The sequence below is a fragment of the Myripristis murdjan genome, chromosome 2, assembly GCF_902150065.1.
Source record: "Myripristis murdjan chromosome 2, fMyrMur1.1, whole genome shotgun sequence".
Classification (NCBI taxonomy): domain Eukaryota; kingdom Metazoa; phylum Chordata; class Actinopteri; order Holocentriformes; family Holocentridae; genus Myripristis; species Myripristis murdjan.
The window spans coordinates 19,380,156-19,384,168 of NC_043981.1; positions in this window are offsets into that span (position 1 = coordinate 19,380,156).

Here is a 4,013-nt window from a genome sequence, read left to right on the forward strand (position 1 = left end):
TGCAGAGCAGCGGCAGGTCAAGTCAGGCCGAGCCCACACACACGCACACACACACACACACACACACACACACACACACACACACTTTGGATCGCTTCATTTCAACTTTCACCACAACATTACTTACAGTGGATCCTGTGTGCAAACAATAAGAGCGTCAAAATTAAAATAAAGTAGCCTAAAATAAAATAAAATATAAAAAGCGACAGAGAAAAAGAAAACATTTTTTTAATTTTTAATTTTAATTTTTTATTCACAGTGGACCCAGTGTACAAACAATATGTGCATTAAAAAATAAAATAAAATGAAATAATAACAAATAATCAAAACGGGCGCAGGGCAAAACAAACCAAAAACAAATCAGAGTCTTGTTAGTCTTCTCCGCTCGTGCTCATTTCCTGTATAGATGACAAGAACAGAGCACGCCTGTACAGCTGGGAGGCTTTTATTCTGAAGGAAATGTGACCTGACTTCCTACGTGACAATTTACTACATTTTTGTGTTTATGTACTCACTGACCAGATGTTACCGATTAACTGGAAATGACTGACAGCAAACTGATAACACACACACACACACACACACACACACACACACACACAAAGGTTGCGACCTGCCCTGCTCATTGAACTCCAAAAGTTCTCAGTGAAATGACTCTGTTATAAACTGAAGCACACAGGAAAACAAAAGACAAGACAAGAAAAGAAAAGAAAAGAAAAGAAAAGAAAAGAAAAGAAAGAATGGATAGACAGATAGATAGATAGATGAACAACTCAAATGTAACCTAAAGAAATCTATATACACAGCAATTATATTCATTAATTAATCCAATGACAAATAAATTAATTATTAAATACACAGGCCCTAAATGTATATAAATACATATAAAATGAATAAAATATGTATAAATCCATATAATTGAATTAAATAGAGTACCATACCAGCCAACAGAAACACTGAGTGAGGTGAGGACAGCAGAAGCTGCCGGCTGTCACCACAGGGTGGCGTTGTGACACTGCAGGCCACCGCAGGGTCTCACAGACGTGACTGGTTTGTTGTAACTTCATGCCTGTTGAGAAATCATTTTATCTGAGGATTATTCATTCCATAATCTCATAATCACAGACAATTATAATTAAAAAAGAGAGAAATTAAACGACCACCTCCAGTCTGACCATCACCCACAGGAACGAGTTATTATGGTTTCATAAAGGGCGCTTCTTTATGTTTCTACCTCTAAAGTAACATTCTTTATAACACTTACAGGTCACCATGGAAACAGGAATCTGATGAAGCAGCACAGGCTCACACACAGACACCATTAATTAGAATGTTTCTATTTAATGTTGTTACTGTTTAGTTCACACAACCACCTAGCGACTAAACAGCAACCACCCAGAGCACCGTAGCAACTGCCCACAATTACCATAGAAACCACCCTGAACACCATAGCAACTGCCTATATACAACACTTAGAAACCATCCAGAACGCCATAGCAACCGCCTAGAGCACCATACCAAGCACCTGGTAACCACATAGAATACCATAGCAACAGTCTAGAAACACCCTGCATGGCAACCACATGTAGTGCCATAGCAACTGCCTATCATTATGATAGAAACCACACTGAACAACATAGCAATTGCCAAGCAACCAATTACAAAACCACAGCAATTGCCTAGCAACACCCTGGCAACCAAATGGAATACTATAGCAATACTATAGCTACTGCTTATGAACAAATTTTGAATATCATCCAGAACACCATAGCACAACTGCCTACAATTACCTTAGGAAGCACCCTAAACACCATAGCAACTGCCTACAGTTACCAAGAAAACCAACCTGAACACGATAGCAATTGCCTAGTAACACCTTAGCAACCAAGTACAGCACTACAGCAAGTACATTTAGCAACACCCTGACAACCACATGGAATACAACAGCTACAGGCTAGAAACATCCTGGCAACTACATGGAATACCTTAGCAACTGCTTACAAACACCCTAGCAACCATCCAGAACATCATACCAACCACCCACAAAAACCCTGGCAATCAAATGGAATACTATAGCAACCACTTAGCAACACCTTAGCAACCACATGAAGTACCCTCCCAACCCTTTAGGACTCCAGAGCAGCATGTTAACCACCCTGCAACAGCCTAGCAACCGCCTAAAAAATCACTGCAAACATCACTAGCAACTGCCTAGAATACCATAAAACACCACAGAAACACCCCTACGAAATAGACTAGCAACCAAATAGAGCACCATAACAACCACCTAGGAACAGCGTAGAAACAGCCTCGCCTCTAAGTCACTACAGCAACCACCTAAACATAAACAAAAAACACATTTCCAACTGCACTGAACACAACAGCAGCCGCTGAAATTACCAAAAAAAAAAAAAACTAGCCAGCACCCTTAAAAAAAAAAAAAGAAAAACTCTTAACCTTGTTGCAGAGCTGTTCAACACCTGACCTGCCACTTTATGAATGACCCAGCACCACATTAACAATGAACTACCCTAAATAATTTACCCAGAAACTGAACGTTTGTATTAAGGTTTCACTTTCACTTTTTGACACAATTTAGCATTTTCTGGTTTATTATCTTATTTTGTTTCACCTATTACATTGTTGCTCCTTTACTTTATTCAAATTGCTTTATTCTAATTGCGTTCTTTTGTTTGTGCGGTTTAGGTGAAATTCCTGCTGAAGCCTCCAAGATTTAAATTTTTTTTTTAATATCAAACTCTAAATCCTCAATGATGGACACGGTAAGAAGGCTGAGAATGTGGGTTACCTCTATTGTAGAGATAAAAAAGACGGGAATAAGCTGAGTTTAAGTGGGTTTACCCTCCGATACATCACTGCCGTATTGCAGAAAATAAAAAACCAAAGCATTACTTTAACATCTGACCCTGCTAAACTATCCCTTCCTCACATTTGACAACACCTTTGCTGGTTTTTGTGCCTGCCTCCCTGAAGAGACGGTCCATTATCAGCCTGGTCGTCCTTCCCAGAGGAAGAGGTGGAAATTACAGTCCCATTAATCATCGCTCGTTATCTGTCCCTGGATATATGAGCTGCTATAATAGGATCAGTCCTTAGCAAGGGCAGGATAAGATGGGAAAAAGCAGGGTTTGTACAGAGTCTCTGAAGGCCAGAGGCACCGCTGTGGATCAGAAGTGAACACACTGTATGGATATATCTGTGGAAAGGTACAAACGTCTAGGGCTGACATCTTTCATCAGCCATTCAGCCGCAGGCGGATCCTCTCTCCACTTATTTACACAAATCAAAGAGCAGCGGGACAGGATTTACAGCTTAATGGGTCAAAAGGTCGCGCCACCAAAACAAATCACACCCTCCCGCAGGCAGGACGAACCGTTTCCAACGGCGACAGCGACTTCGACAGAAATCATCCTGATGAGAGAGCGGACACCAGGCCCGACCTGGACAGATATTCACAAATTCTGTTTGGGTTTGGTCACGTCGGCGTTGTTTTAGTGAAAAATGATGGGCCTGCTGTCTGTTCAGAAAACTTCTGTACAGCGCTGGAGTTTACGTGACACTGAAGGCAACACACTGTTTCATGTGCGTGTTTCAATGTGATCTAATGATGGAGGACGAGCAAAATCTGGGGCTCGAGTCGGCGTTTTGTCTTTAGCTGCTCGGCTACATCAGGAGAATAGTTTTATGATGTTGTAGCTTTTTTTGTTGAAAGCCAAATAACTTTATTGTATTTATGTTTCTGTTAACCCTCCTGTTACCTTCAAATTTACTGATTTGTTTTATTACGTCGGGTCAACTTCATCCCGGCGATTTAAACCTCCAGAAAATGATCATAATAATAACTGTCCCCCACATTTATGTGTCAGAAACTTTATGTTTCTTGTTGAAATGGCCCTTTAAATAAACACAACCCCCAAGTTTCCAGTTTTCCGAGGTTCCAGTGGCGTATCTGATGTTCATGCACCCCCTGCTGGCGAGGAGGGTGAATGCAC